Genomic DNA, 16,486 nt, shown 5'->3' on the forward strand with positions numbered 1-16,486 from the left:
TGTTAGCTGTTTCGTGTTGCCATTCTTATTTTACATATGAAGAATTTTAGATCATCCACCTGGTGGCCATCTGTATTTCACTATAGATGCTCAGGCTCCTTCACTGAAGCTTAACTCTAGACCCCAACCAGTGTGCCATGTATCCCTAGGGATCCTCCAGAAGTTGTTGGGGGTTCATTGAACAATTGGGCATTGGGCACTTTGTAGCTCTCTGGTCAATATAACTGGAACCAATGATGTTTTTGGCTATCTGTAGGGGTGACATTCCTACCAATGGCCAGCAATGTAAGAGGCATTCTTCCTACTGACCACCACACTAATATACTGTGAGCTGTGGATATAGAGATCATAGAAGATGTTCCCTGATGACCTGCAAGTTATTTATAGGGTTCTCCATGATTAAAAGGTCAAGAAAGACTGCTCGAGACACAAGTAGTGTAATGTGTTGTAGTAGTATTGATGTTATTACTACTGCCACTTACACTAGGTTTGCACTCTCACTTTTTGGGTAATAGGATAAATATAACACTTAAACCAAGATTTTTGTAATTGAAAATGCCATTAAATAAAGAATATCAGTTTATACTTAGGTCATACCACTAGATGGTGCTATGCGCTCATGTAAAGTGTACAACAAAACAAACTTGCTGTTGGAAATACGATTAGAGTTTGTTATACACTTTACATGAGGGCACAGAGTCATCTACAGTTTACTCACCCAAATGCACAAAAGATGTCCCATCATAACCAACTCAAATGTAGAAAACACTTCCAACTGTAAAAATAAAACAAATATACCGAGACCATGTGATTTTATTTCTTTTCCCTTCTAAATCAATGTTTAAAAAAAAAAACACTCCAACGATGTATTTATTCATATTCATTTTATTGGCATTTTTGTTTATTACTATTTGGAAAGTTAACAAAGACAGCTGCATTTTGTGCCCTAGGTTTATACTTGAGTCAATGGAGATTTTTTTTTTTTTTTAGGTAAAAGTAGATATGGATTATGTTCAGATGGGTTAATATTCAAGTATATAAGGTATATTTTTCTTTTTTGTAAAGTGTAAATATTATATATATATATATATATCATTTTATTTGTTTTATTAATTTATTTTCAATACCTTTGCAATTTTCAGAAAAAGCCAGGTTAGCAGTGTGCAGTCCATTTATCCATTAGGTAACATCACTAAACAAATGGAAAAGACAACATCTTAATTTGGAACACCGGGAGCAGCTTGCCAGACTGTAAGCAATGAGAACACGGCCTGGGCATCTGACCGCTCTCTACGCCCTCATGCTGGGCCTGTTTATCGTTCCAATGACGGATTAATAAGAGGCCCTGTCATTTTTCAGCAGCCTATCATTACTACTCTTTAATAAAGCATTACAACATTATTGCCGTGCATATTATTACCCCTCCCTTCCCCCTATTCACCGGCCCTAATTACAGGCTCACCAAGAAGTCAATAAGCTGTCTGTTGTGCGGAGGTTTAGACTCGGCAGAGAAGCCGAAGCATGGAAAAAGGAAGACCTCCATTTAGGCCTCCGGTTTAATGAAGTCAAATTATCGTAGGCGACAGTCTCTGTGGTCCGTCTTTCAGGAGTGAGGGATGAATTTAAGTTGTTTTCATTGCAAATAATAATAATTGGAAAGCAAAGCTGAAATAGTGAGGCTCGTTTAATAACGTGCAATTTCCATATTTACGGGTTTCACAAACCTGAAAGACAGAAGCTTGTTATATCTATACATTATATCATCTGTATACCAAATGTAGCAAATTCTCTACACCTTGTCTTATTTTCTTTCTTGTAAGTCCTACTTAATAGCAACAGAACAATATGGTGTCCTGCCCTGCCTAACATAGTTCTGCCGTCTGATGGAGTTATGTAAATCTCAGGACTATAAACAACTAAAAAAGAAAAAAATAGCACAATAAAAAAAAGTTCCCTTAGATGTGTTTTATTTGTTTTTATGAATGCATAGAAAAATATAGCAAATATACTCAGCCCCCAGTGGTGCAACATTTGCAACCTCCTACCAACATGTTTGCCCGTTTTTGAGATTTTTGGACAAGTTGATTAGCTGCACCTTAATGAATGAACAGCCTTGCATGCATGCAGTGTTTTAAGGAATACTAAGTGCCCAGAATACCCCTTTACACTGACAGATGTCCAGCTTGTGTGCATGAAGCATGGCAGATAAGGAGGGAACCTAGCCATGTAAGGGAAAATAGATTGGGCCTGATGTATTGAAGCTCTTCAAGACTGGAGAAGATAGACTGTTATGGGGGAATCTGGTTGATCCTGCAAACTGGAATGGAATTCCTAAAATCATTTCCTAATATTTGGCAAATGTTTTCAATCCTGGCCCAAATCCAATAAAAGTTTTCAGTCTTGAAGAACTTTGTCATGTAAAATTCAATAACTCTGCTTCTATTCAGATCAGTTTATATTCAAGTATATACAGTATTTTTACTTTTTTGTAAATGTAATATATAATGATCAGGCCCAATGTGTCTGCATCATTGTGCAAAGATGGAGTGTTACTCACTAGCAGCAGAGGAGAGCACAACTGAACTGTGACTTCATTGTACAATGGGAAAGGGAGATCATGAGCTGCTGATATGTAAAGTTAAAGTTTTATACCGAGCCCAATGCAGAGTTAATTTTTTTGCCTAAACACCAATGGAAAGTTGGAGTTTTGCAATGAGCACAAATGCAAATACATTTTCCATGCCGCTTTAAACCCCTTCCAATTTTAACAAAATTTGGCACAATTTGGCCACACCTACAATCCACCATGGTGCATTAATCATTATCATCTTATCATTGCTTTCCTCGATACCCCCCTACTACCTAAATAATGTGTTGTCCCTGGCGTGAAAGTTCTTTCACCTGGCAGTTGCTGAAATGCATGCATAGCTCAGTATACATTGCAACTTGGTGAAAGAATGATATACTATCCTATAATGTACTATAATAATATTAAAAAATATAGTTTGGTCACAATATTGGAATTCTAGGCCAAAGTTTCACTTGATTTTAAACATCAATAGTAATTTAAATAATATAATAAAATTGGTAAAACAAATAATCAAATAATATTATTAGTAATTATAAAATAATAAAAATAATATTGTATGCGTATTCTCCAAAAACTGCAGAATGCCCATTTTTCCATTAATATTAAAATTCTTTTTCGGTGTAGAACCAGGTATGACCCCCCCACGCTGGAATCAGTGGGTCGATGATTAATTTTGCGTTGGCCTCACTTATTTTGAGGACAGGGGTGTGAAAACGGTTCCTTTCTATAGCTCCTTGCAGCACGTGGAGGCTGAACACTGCAGAGGTCTGTTCGGCCCGGCTCTCAATTACAAACCCCTCGAGTTTAATAAAGCGCTAAATGAGGTGTTACAAATTTGTATTTTATCTGTTACACGAATCATTTCCAACTGTTCCAGGCAAGTCGTCTCTGCAGTGACAGCCTGCTCCGATCTTCATCCATGGGGAATATTGAGATCCCCTCGAGTTACATTTTAGGATAATATTTATTTCCAGTAGGCTGAGCATTTCTTGTAGTCGCAAGGGAGCAGAAACTAGTTGCAAGAATTATCGTATTGCTTGTTTTTATAAATGAATGTTATGCGTGGTAATAACCTTTGTAGGATTTTTGATTTTGGGGAAATAAATCTATATTGTATAATGCTTCAGTGGCTCCTTTGTCTTTGCAGCACTGGGGCTCAGATTCACATACTGGCCATATAGGACACTTTCTGCATGGAGTTTGTATGTTCTCCTTGTGCTAATGTATATTACCTTCTGGATCCCCAAAACCTATAATTTGCGTCACCCAAAAAAAAAAAAAAAAAAGGCTTGAACTATATATGACATCTGACTGTATGATGATATTCAATATGATTTGAACATTTTTTTTATTTAATGATTTAAAATCAAACCTGACAATGCAGCCATAAGAGTCCTTTTTCAGGATCTTCCTGTTATAGGGTGACAACCGTCTTCCAATATTGCTCCTGGATTGTCATCACATGTACCTCCTATGGACAGTACATGTGGATGTGCAGACATGTATTGTGCAGCCATGGTCTCCCATTGGCACCATAAGGAAGCCAGTTCAGGGCAATGATGTGCAGCTAGCACTAAACAAATGCATGTACCTAGGTGTGAAAATGACTGAAAGAAGCTGGAGGAGACAATATACTGTTTACGGGTAGTGCATTTTAAATAAAATATTATTATTATACTACATAGTATTTTCAACATTTACCTAATTTTGCACATTTTTCAATTTTTCCAATTTCCAATTTTCAATTTTTTGGTGGGCTTTCAGACTTGCACATTAACTAGTGTCTCATGTGGTATGTATCTGAGTATTAATAAAGCCAATGACAAGAGCAGGTGGAATTTCCGGATCATTTTTACGGTTTGAGATAATTATAATGAAGAAAGAATTGTTTTCAAATGCTTAAAAAGGTTCCACTGCTGCAGAGAATGTCCCTTTCTTGTTGAGTAGAAGCAGTGGTCTCATTGCTGAGGTCCAGCACCCCTCCTTTGCCTAAAGGGTCATAGCTAAGCTCTCCAATCAGCAAGGAGAATGAACTTTGCTATAGATTGACTCAGCAGGGGGCGTCACAGACCACTGCTTCCATGCTCCTTTCCTGCAGCATGTTGATAAGGGACAAACCTTTTCTTTTTAAAGAAAATGAAATGTAAGACCTTGATAGTCATTTGTTGCGACACATCTGGAATGTATCTACATGATTTAAAAGAAAAAAAAACAATATGAAACAAACTCGATTTGGATCACCCGTGCTTTGTGCAAGCAATGATATTAATATTGAGGTCGGATCTATTCAAACATCAGATTGGAACTCCGAATGCGAACAATAAAAGTTCCAAATCAGCGTGTTATTGACAGGCCCAAAGATTATAATATGTCCAAAGACCACTCATACATAAATGCCCCATCTCGAAGGGTAAATATATTCAAAAGACAAACTAATTATAGGAGTTTTAAGCCGTCAGGATATCTTATTTCCTTATAAATCAATTATGTCCATAGGGTTTTATATCTGGGATATGTTTATTTCACTAGTGGTTGAACTTGATAGACTTATGTCTTTTTTCAACCTGACTTACTATGTGACTATGTATAGTAGGGTCACTGGGCATTGACAATTGTCATGATCCAGTTACCCACTATACCTATCAATAAATAAGAACTTGGATTGTTCACAATCGAGGTTCTGATCCGAGTCTGGAACAGCTCCGTCCTTTCTCACGGATGGTGACTGTTGTCATAGTCCAGTGGTTATATTGGCTAAGCTGTATTATACCGATCAAAAAAGTACTAATTTAGATGCAGAATTCTTTAAATCTGGATTCAATCCCATTCAGATTTTTGCATTGCGTTCGCCTCTTGTTACTGAACTACTGAACGAGTTTGTTCCACATTACCATTCATTAGCCACCTCCCTACCTATAGAACCCATCATCACCTCCTCGCCCGGAGCCAACAACAAACAAACTGTAATTATCTTAAGTAAACTTTCCCTCAACTATTGCCTTGTATTCTCAGCACACTCTGACAAATTGTTACTTGAAAAAAAAAAATCCAATCAACGTTTCAATTAATTAGTCCCCCTCGCTTCTTGGTAAGTGGCGGTTAAGCTGCTAACGCAGAAAAACCTTGTCCAAGTAAAAACAAATAAAAGATTTTCCCGGCAGCCACCGTGCCGTCCTACGTAATTAAATCTCGTTTGCTTCTCCCGTACGACTCGCCGCATGGACAATCGGGACCTTGTGAGAGGCAGCACTTATTAAACAGAAGAGAGTGCCAGCCAGGCTAGCTCTCCAGGTAACCTAAGATGCTAAATAGCAAGTGCACTGCTCAGCCATTTATTTTCCTTCAACAAGGGAAAAGGGCCAGCCTGCCAGATTTCGAGAAATATTGCTCCTTCCATCTCACCAATGAATCTGAAGCCTTCTTGTCCACCGCCTCAATCAATTATATAGTTATTCAAGATAAAGCAAACAGTTTTCACCGAGGAGCTGCATTCACGCTGGTGGTTAGGCGTGCGGGCAGGGCAAAGGAAATAGGGAAATTGTTGGAAAATTCAACTTTTTTTTTTTTAGACGGGTACAAATGGAGATTGCTCGAAAAGTATGCAGGGAATTAATATCGCTAACCTCAAACCCAGAGCTGTCAAAACTTCAACTAACAAGAAAATGTGCGATTTGAGAACTGTCAAGATGATTCTAAATCACGCCAATTAACCCGTTCGTGGTGCAGAGGTGGGGGCTGCTATTAATAAAGTTAGCCACTTATCATGGGGTAATTTGGTCTCACCGTCTATGTTTATTCTTTTTTTTTTTGAAGGATAATGTTATCCTTGTTGGACTCTGCTTAGGAGGGAAATCCATCCATGTATGATTATTATTGAACTGTATTTATATAGCACCAACACATTACCCAGCGCTGTACATTGTCCTTTTGGAATATGGTCAGCTTTGTGCAGTGGGGAAAATAAACCTAGCACCAAATACATTTTTATGTTACGTACATGTGTGTGCAGAAAAATGTCAATGCAACACTTCCAGGTATTTATAGCTTCTCACAGTGATCACAGTACTGATTATAGTTTGTTTTCTGCTCAGCATGGATCCATCCTTGTTCCGGCATCATATCACTTCCTGATGGACGACTCAGAGACAACACAATCATGTAATGCTTCATACACATGTCCTAAGAGAGGTTCTCCTGGTCTGACACATGTACAGTATTCCCCTGATGTTATTTATTAATCTACTGTCCCAGGATCAAGAATGACCACTGTGCACCTCTATGGAGGAGACTAGAGTTGGGTGCCGTTGGCTTGTCTTCACTTTCCCTCTCCATAGAACAAAATAGCACTGTGTGTACAGCACTTGTATTGTATTGTTTATTTATGTGTCACTGGAAACAATCGCAAAGGATCAGTCATTTAACGTCTATCTGATGTCTGTACCGGGTTTAAATCCTAGTGCCTGTGCTCCAAAATGTCACACATCAGCCTTATGTGGGTCACACGTTGGATGATAGGTGTTAGAATGATCTTCCCAAATATAATTTTGTTATCTGGTTACCACCACACACCCATCAACGACCCCCATTCTTTGCCCAATCAATGCTTCTCCCCACCTGCTTTGAGCAACGATAGTATTTTGAGCACCTTCCACTGAGTTACTTTATTTCAATTCCAGGAGGAGTGGCATGGACGGGGCAAGGAATGGGAAAACCTGATCGGTATCAATCAAATAATAATTGTTATTTGTTATTTCCTAAAGGATTCACCCCTGATTTTATATATTTATCAGATCTGACCCCTGAAACTTTCTAAAATATTGACCAGTGGAAGGCCAGCATTGGGGATGAGGTTTAGATTGATAATTTAGTGCAAATTCAGCCACCTTCTCAGGGTATGTTGGGGATCAGTGCATGTCACCCATAGCAGTGCCCAGATTCCCATGCCTATGATTTGAACATAGTTTTCCCATTAACCCAATAACCAAAACTGGAATGGAGATTCACTCCCTATGAACTCCAATATGAGTAACCACAAACTTTCCAAACTTTTTTTGAACCAAACGCAGGCGGGTTCACTAATCCTTGGTGCACCCTATCACCTTGTGACTGGTTACAAACTTACAATATTGCATCCTGATCACGGGAGGTAAGTTGTTCAAGGAAATGCTTCCTTCTGTCTGCAACAGACCGATGACAATGGTCACCAAAAAAGACAAACAAGGTAAATCTCCCCCAGAGGGTAAACCGAGGGCAATGACAAACCTGTCAGGGGTTCCAGACACCACCAGCAAAAAATTACAAAAATATAGTTTCAGATGGATTTCAGGCATTTAAAGTACAAGGGGATGTTGGTATATGCAGTTTGTTTATCATAAACAAGATTTTAATATTTGATGTATACAAAGTGGAGTTAATGATGACTGATCACAAGTGAAAAAAACAGTTGGTCATTGCTGACCTTCCATCTGAAATTTTGAAATGCAAATAGTATGGTTCTCATGCTGGCCTATGTTGGTTCTAGTTCAACGTCTCATGCTGGTTCCCATGCTGTGTCCCATACTGGCCTTCATATTGGTTCTCTGTTGGGTCACATTTTTTGTCTTATGCTGGTTCTCATGCATGTTCTTATCATGGCTTTCATGCTGGCTAACATTCTGTTTTTTTTTGGGAGGTTTTCTCAGGTTGGTCCACATGCTGGTTCTAATGTTGGCTTCCAATGCTGGATGACATACTGACTTTCATGCTGGCATTCAGGTTCTCATGCTCACTAACATTCTCATTACTATGTTGGTTTTCATGCTGGCCCTCATTTTGGTTCCTCTGTGGATTCATATAATGGTTCCAATGGTGGTTCTCATGCTGGTTCTCATGTAGGTTCTCATCCTGCCTTTCATGGTGGATCTCATGCTTGCGTACATTCTGGTTCTTTTGTTGGTTCTTAGGTTTATTCTCATGATAGTTCTGTGCTGGCTCTCTTGTTGGTTCTCAGGTTTATTCTCATGCTGGCTCCTATGATGGTTGTCATATGGACTATCATGCTGGCTCGCATGCTGGCTTTCACATTGGTTCTCCTGCTCACTAACAGTCTCCTTCATATGTCAGTTCTCATGCCACTCCTCATTTTGGTTCCTATATTGGTTCATATTCTGGTTCTCATGTATGTTCTTGTCCTGGCTTTCATGCTGGTTCTTATGCTGGCTAACATTCTGTTTTCGTTTTGTTGCTTTTTGAGTTTGTTCTTAAGAAAGATCTTTGCTGGCTCCCATGTTGGGTCTCATGCCGGCAAACATTTTGTTTCTTTTTGGGTTCTCAAGATAGTTCTCTGATGGTTCTCTTGTTGGTTCTTTTGCTGGTTCTAATCCTGACTCCCATGTTAGTTCTCATGTTTGTTCCTATGTTGGCTCTCATTCTGGTTCTCAAGCTGGTTCTCATGCTGCTTTTTATGTTGGCTCTCATTCTGGTTCTCAAGTTGGATCCCATACTGCTTCTCATGTTGATTCTTTTGCCAGTTCTAATCCTGACTCCCATGCTAGTTCATATGCTGGTTCCTATGTTGGTTCTCATTCTGGTTCTCAAGCTGGTTCGCATGCTGCTTCTCACATTGGTTCTAAAGTTGGCTCTCATTCTGGTTCTTAAGCTGATTCCCATGCTGCTTCACATGCTGGGTATAATATTATAGTTCTTCTATTGGTTCTCACGGTGGCTCCCATGCTGGTTCTTATGTTGGTTCTCATGCTGTCTTTCATGTTGGCTGGATCTCTTGCTGGCTCTTATATTGTTTCTTATGCTGGTACTCATGTTGGTATATATTCTGTTTATCATGTTCACTCTCATGTTGGTTTTTATGCTGGTTGTGATGTTGGTATATATTATGGTTCTCATGCAGCCTCTCATGTTGGTTCTAATGTTAGTTAATACCGGTTATCATGTTGGCTCTCATGTTGGTTCTCATGCTGGTTGGTCTTGTTAGTCTTCTGCCAGCATTATTTTCTGGGTGTCTGCCTTAAACAAGTATGTAGCCAAATCACTGGATCTGTATACTAGTTGCTCATCAATATACTTGTCAATGACTTAAAAAATGGGAGATCCAAGAAAAATTTAAAATAAATAAAAACTTGATAATGCCATCAAGATTCTATGTCTCGTTGGAATTTCAATTAAAAAGCGTAGGTTCACAAAAAGAAAATATTCTACCATTCAACCATCTGCCTGGTAGACTCTAAGAAAAATAAAACTGATGCAAAACTGATGTTATTGTGGTCTGGTATAGTGGACCTTAAAGACCAGAGTAATACACTACTGGCCTGGATTGGCAATGTGAGAGATTATATTTTCCTTAGCATTGACAAATGAGATATTAATTAGTCTGGGACCATTAAAAGACAATCGATCTCAGACCGCAGCTGCTAATGAGCGTCTTCTTTTTTTATTTTCCTTAATAATTCACTCCTAGACACATTAGCACTCATGTTTTTCTAAAACAAAGAGCAAAATTAGCTACTTAATGATGCCACCACATGTCATACAGCAGGAATAAAGGAGAACTCCAAGCAAACTCACTAAAGCTGCAGGGGAAAGGTAAGAAGAGTATAGCGACCGCATTTGAATTTCAGGTCTGATTATTGCACTTATATACTATAAAGATGATTGGGGTGTATGTGTGTGTATGGGGGGGGGGGTAACCTCTTAAAACTAAACTGGAGATATAAAGGTCTACTTTGTAGACACCAAATGCCACAAATTGCAAACCCAGGTATGAATCTCATTAATTTTCTTCTACATGCAAAATGGTTTATATACTAATGCTTTTATAAACAGTGTATTACATTCAGTTTCAGGTAACTTTAGGGCCCCCTTTAGACTAATGGGTGATTTACATGGACGGTGAGATTTTGGGGTGATTACCACTCCCTTGTGCACGTAAACCATGCTCATGGTCAAAACGCCACATGTAGCATTCCACCTATGGCCACTCATAGGGAATAAATAGGAGTAGTAGTGTGCAGTCCGGCATTGCCCACTGCCCAAGGCTAAGTCTACATTGACTAAATTTTAAACACTTTTTAAGTGCCCATAGAGTTTTTTTTTTAGTTTAAAAACAAATTTTAAATAGAGATGTGGTAGAAAAGAGTTTGCCCCAAAAATGCCCCATTTATGTCAACAGATAGCTTTTTTTAGTTTTTTTTTAGCCACTTGGGGGCTGTTTTGGAGTGTTCATGGGCATTTTAACACTTTCCAAATGCAGCAGGGCGCAGTGCCATTGAAATGATTGAGATTTTCAAACATGGGTGATTAAACACTTATTTTAAACACTGGGAAACATTCTCTGTAAAATTAACCTAAAACTACTTTCAGTCATGCTGTCAGAACCTGTGCAGATTGCTGGAGCAGTAAAACACAATTGTAAGCAGTTCTGTAATGCATTTTTGGTTGCAAAAGCAACCACATAGCCAGAAGCAACATGTCATATCCAGGAATCATGTCATAACCCCATTGCAACAAAGAATGGAGCACTATTGAGGTGCTGTGGCCATGTGGCAAACCTCTGAGACATATCTAAAATACCCCAAAAATTTGCGTTACAACACTGAGTTTTTAATATCACTGCTGTAACTCAAGCCACACAATTTGTGTTTAGCGTGTGTTTCCCGCAATGACCGATATAAAGGGGGCCAAATAGAAATCTCTCCAAATATAGGGGGCACTAACCATTTTCTATTTATCACCAAAAAATGGCTTATATTTATAATTAGACTTTAACTTTATCCTTGGACTTATCTTTATATTGAACCATAATTCTAAAAATTAAAGGGAAAAAAAGGTTATGTGTTTTTTTTTTTTGCACCATAAAATGTGGAACAGGGAACATATAAAAAAACTTCTTGTTTAACTATGCAAATAATTTCACGCCTAATTTCCAAGCTGAACATTTGCAGACTCAGAAACTTCGCTTTTCAAAAAAAAAAAAAAATCAAAAATTAGTCTGTTTAAAATGTTGGCAGGGGACTTTGGACTTTTCCCACCTTGCGAGCTTAAAATTGCACACCTGCCAAACTTAATATTCACACATTGAAATGACTCAGCCATTCAGAAGTGAGAGAAAGAAGTGTTACAACTCCATCTCCATCTGTCCTTCATGTAGACCCGATCCCTATTTTATCAGGGACTGTTTCTCTTTTTTTGAGATCTTTTTAAATGAACGCACTAATTAGAAATTTTTTTTTGATGTGAAAAACTTTAGAATACCATGGTGCATGCAACATTTATGTCACTCCAGAATAGTGCAGTGCATTGCTTGACGTTGTACTGTTCTGCAATGCAGGTGCACCTGGAACTGTGTAAATACATTGGTTGTGTCACTGCAGCACATTGAGCCCTTTAATAAAAGATGCAGATTTAATCACACGTGACTTTAATTTGGAACTAAAGTTCTACTTTAAAAACTTGCAATCATGTTGGGCCTTGCTGCAGAAAGGGACAGGCGATGTCCATTCTGCAATAAGCATTGTTACCTTCCTGATCGCTCCATTTAACTGGCCCAATCCCTGAGCTACATTGATTGGTTGTAGGGATACCCGGCACATTGCAGCTTTACCTGTGGCTTCCAGGACTGAATGAACTCCTGCACACCTGGACTTACATCATCCCGGCCTGGCCAATCAAGATGGCTGATGATCAGAAGGACGAGAAGCAGAAAGAGGAAGATTGCAATGGAACAGGGAGAGGTGAGTATAAACTGGGTTCTGGTATTATATCATTTTTTGTCGTTGAGTTTTTTTTGTTAATAAATCCGAACTCCAGACATTTCAGTCTAAATATATTGCTTGCTTTCCACGAATAATATAAAACCACTTGGTTTCCACCAAGCACCTTGGCTTCCTTGTAAAAGTAGTGGTGACAACATCATTGTGCAGCGAGCAGAGCTGTGGGAGGGGCCCGGTAGATCCACCCACTGCAGGAAACTACAGGAGAGGGCGGATACAAGACCAGTCGTCCTGCACAAGTAGAGAGTACAGCAGTGACCGGTCTTTATTACTACGTAGCTGCATAGAGACAACATACAGGAGTTGTTTTGAGCTGGAATATTGCACAGTAAATGCATAAAGAACTCAAAGATTCAAGAAAGAATACACATGCTTATTGTATTTAGTTCGTGCTTGTTTTACCTGGGGCCTCAAGCTCCTTCCTGTGCTACTGGTCATCCTCAACAGTTGCCAATTTTTGGCTCGACACCCAAAGCCAGGCGTGCCGACCACGAACCTTACAACCCTCCCAGCAGCATTCTGATATATAAACCCGTCCACTCCTAAAATAAATCTACAATATGACGCCATCATTTCGACCTATCAGAACCGGAGCGCACAATTGCAGAGAGATGCCGTTTACCAAAATATTGTTCTTGAATACCATCCAAGCATTTGATCAGCGCCATCTGACGAATCCATTCATCACGCAGTGCAGCCAGCAATGCTCAGCCGTATGAAAATATCTCCAGGTAATTAAGAGGGAAATGTTAATAACATGCATCTGATTAGGCAATTAAAATGGATTTAGTAATTGATAACATTCCAACGAGAGGAACAAAACTTGGGTGGACTTTACGGCAAATGCTGGTAATTGTGGCGGCAAGATGTGATTGCAAATGAGTCATTACCTTTATTAAGTGATTAAAAGGAAATTAAAAAAAAAAAAAATTAAAAGGGATCCCCAGGAAAAAATTATAAAATGTAGTAGTAAGTACAGGAACAACATTGCACCCTGGGTAAATTTAAAGTTGGGGCTTCAAATGCACAACATCCTAGCTCCCTGCATCCCCTGCCATTGGGCCTGAATTATTAAAGCTCTCCAAGAGAATACACTTTCATCAGTGAGGCTGGGTGATCAAGCAAACCTGGAATGGATCTGGTCCAGGATTCAAAACGTGCTTGAAAATAGCAAATGACATTGAAGAAATCCATTCCAGGTTTGCTGGATCACCCAGCGTCATTGATTAAAGTGTATCCTCTCCAGCCTTGAAGAGCTTTATTAAATCAGGCCCATTATGTCCATTGGGGTCATGGAGAAGGTGGAAGCCCTGGGTCCAATTTGCCCCCTCCAAAACAACTGACCCTTAGTAGGTACTACTGGGTGTTTCTTTTTTCTGACTTGCTGCATAGAAATTAAATTCCCCACCACTTTTTTATCTTTTAAACACTTCGAACCAACTTTCATTCCAGTTATGGCTCAAAAGGAGTTATAGTCCAACGGCACAACCATTGCTACTCATCAGAACTTTTTGGGCTCCATACTAGGTAAACTTTTTTCCATAGCTGAAAGTTTCAGCATTGCAAAAATCAAGCTCTTCTGGTACAGAAGTATTTCTTGTTCCAACCTTATGGCAGGGCCGGCTATTCACTGCAAATCTTTTCATCTGCTGTGAACTTTAATCTTAACACAAGATTATTTTTTTATTGTTTAACACAATAGCAGGCTATTTTTTCTTTTGTGCTATTTTGTCATTTATTAAATTTTTTTTTATTATTGTATTTGTTGTTTTTATGTCACCTGGGTGCAGTATGTAATCAGCGTTGCAGCAAACATGTTTGCATGCGGTTTTGCATTGCAGTTGTGGTTGCTATTCTCCCTCCAGAAGACACACAGCCAGAAGCCCCAATATAAGGGTATTATCAGGGTGTTATGGTCATGCAGTAAACCTCTAACTGCTGCTTTGGGGTCTATGGAAATGAAAGACAAATTGTGTATAGCGCATGTTTCCATAACTTGACAGAGCAAATTGTCTAAAATTTTGCAGCTTGTAAGAGAGGCCCGAATTTAGGCACAGGGCCACATGGGAGGGTGGGAGGCCTAGCCCAGGGGTGTTAGGGTTATTAAAATGTAGTAAGGCTAGAGGGGGCTGTGCTAGTATGGAGCGTGGGGTAGGAGGGGATTAGGAATAGGATGAGTTAAAAGGGGCAGGACAGAAGTGAAAAAAAGTTTCCTGCCCACCCACCCCTTTTATAGTTATAATTTGAAAGTGTGTTTAATTTTAGTGGTTGGGGTCTTGGAAGGCAAAGATCCAGTGCATTGGTAAAGTGGTGGAATTTGGCAGGGGGCATATTCTTTGGTAGGGTCTCCCCCTTTATGGTGAACAAATGATTATGGCTCCTGAGGTGGTGCTGGGCGGCTAGGGGCCAAGGTTGGAAGAATTAAAGTCCTGTTGGGTGCGGATTTTGCCTTCTGAGACCTGCAGCCTGGTTGTTTGGGTGTAAACCGGGAGTATGGAGTTTGATAACATTATGGATATTGTTGGTATGGTTAGGTATTATTAATAGGGAGGAATTAGGTTGTTGGTTAAATTGGTTATATTCAATGTAATATGTTTGCGTCATATAATCCCGGTTAAGTAATAATAATAATAATGGAGTGTTATGTTATTTTAATGTATGCTTGCATATCAAAAGTATAAATGTATTTTTTTATTCGTCATTTATTTATTATTGGATATTTGTTAATTACTTGAATGGTTAATTTATTTAAACGGCTGCTTGCCAGCCAATTTAAATCCAAGATTGGTGTCTGGGTATTTAATGATGGGGGAAGGGTTGGTATTCAGGTGGGGAGCCTGGGGGGAGGCAGAGGTTCTGATGGTGGTGGTGAAGGACGGGCTAGAAGGTCCGAGCTACCCTCGTCATGTAAGCTGTCATAGGAAGTTGCATACCAGCTCAGACCCAGTAAGGGAAGGAACCATTAAACTGAAACCACCACGGACCCAACGAAAGCAAAGGAATGCTGGTGGACCTACAGGAGACCATGTTATTGCCATCCAATGCTGTGCACCAATGTGAGCCAATAAACCAATCCCAGCCTTTCACGGATATGCAATACTAATGCATGGCTGCTATGTTAGAGATAGCGTCACAGTGGGTAAAAATTGGCACATATTAAAAAATGTGAACGATAGTATGGGCGAACTTTTTGAGTATATTTTAAAATAAAGTAGGAAACCTCTTTTATATCCTATACAAAAAAAAAAAAGACTCCCTCTTTGTTGCAGTTACTTACCGCAATGTTACCTGCAGCAGAAAAAAAAAAAAAAAAAATACAAGCAATTTCTTTTACAGTGCCCGCTAATCGGAAATGATGTCGCATCTCCCCGCTTCTGACAGCGCACACCTCCTTCATCACCTTCAAACTGGCACCGGCACGTTTTCATAACACGCCTGCCCCGCCGGAGCAGTCTGCTCCCATTTGGATCCTTTGCCGTCCAGACAAATCGGCGACAGCAGCCGTAACCTGCGAAAACATTGGGGGCAGAAAACAGCGATTTGTTTGCAGTCGGGGTGAGGGGGGTGAAAAAATAGACCCATTTTCTAGTTCCAGCTAATTTCTCTCACAAAATTTTTTCTGGTATTTTTTTTTCCCCGAGAAATTATTGGTAGCAGCCGGAGCGAGGAGTAATTAGTGTTACCTCACTTGTGTTTATACAGATTTAAACAATTTACAGGGAATAAGCCACAGAGAGAGAGAGCGCCGCATGTTCCGTAATGTGGAGAGCGCTGAGACATATTGCATGTTATGGGGGGGGGGGGGGGGCTATAGCTTTGGGAGCAAATATCAACCCCCAAACTGAATGCAAGGGAAGGTAAAGGAGTGGTAACTTATTTGTGAATCTGGTTCAAGTAGACCCATCAATTTAAACCAAAGGTATGATAAGTAGTAGAGACTATCTCCATTGGACTCCAACTCTGTAACCCTAACACTAACATTCCATGGAACCCTAATACTAACCTTCCCTGTAATCCTAATACTAACCTTCCCTGTAATCCTAATAATGACACCAATTCTTCTTCTAAAACTAACCGAACCTGTAACCCTAACAATATAATTCCATGTAACCTTAACACTAACCCTCCCTGT

This window comes from Pyxicephalus adspersus, chromosome 3 (genome assembly GCF_032062135.1).
Source record: "Pyxicephalus adspersus chromosome 3, UCB_Pads_2.0, whole genome shotgun sequence".
Taxonomy (NCBI): domain Eukaryota; kingdom Metazoa; phylum Chordata; class Amphibia; order Anura; family Pyxicephalidae; genus Pyxicephalus; species Pyxicephalus adspersus.